A 314-nucleotide genomic window follows, 5' to 3' on the forward strand; every position below is an offset into this window, starting at 1 on the left:
TGCTGGGAAGAATGTATATTCTGTTGATTTGGGGTGAAGAGTTATGTAGATATCTATTAGGTCTGCTTGGTGCAGAGTTGAGTTCAATTCCTGGACATCCTTGCTAACTTTCTGTCTCGTTGATCTGTCTAATGTTGACACTGGGGTGTTAAAAGTCTCCCATTATTGTTGTATGGGAGTGTAAGTCTCTTTTTAAGTCTCTAAGGGCTTGCTTTATGCATCTGGATGCTCCTGTATTGGGTGCATATATATTTAGGATAGTTAGCTCTTCCTGTTGAATTGATCCCTTTACCATTATGTAATGGCCTTCTTTG

The sequence above is a fragment of the Colobus angolensis genome, unplaced genomic scaffold (genome assembly GCF_000951035.1).
Source record: "Colobus angolensis palliatus isolate OR3802 unplaced genomic scaffold, Cang.pa_1.0 Scaffold478, whole genome shotgun sequence".
Taxonomy (NCBI): Eukaryota; Metazoa; Chordata; class Mammalia; order Primates; family Cercopithecidae; genus Colobus; species Colobus angolensis.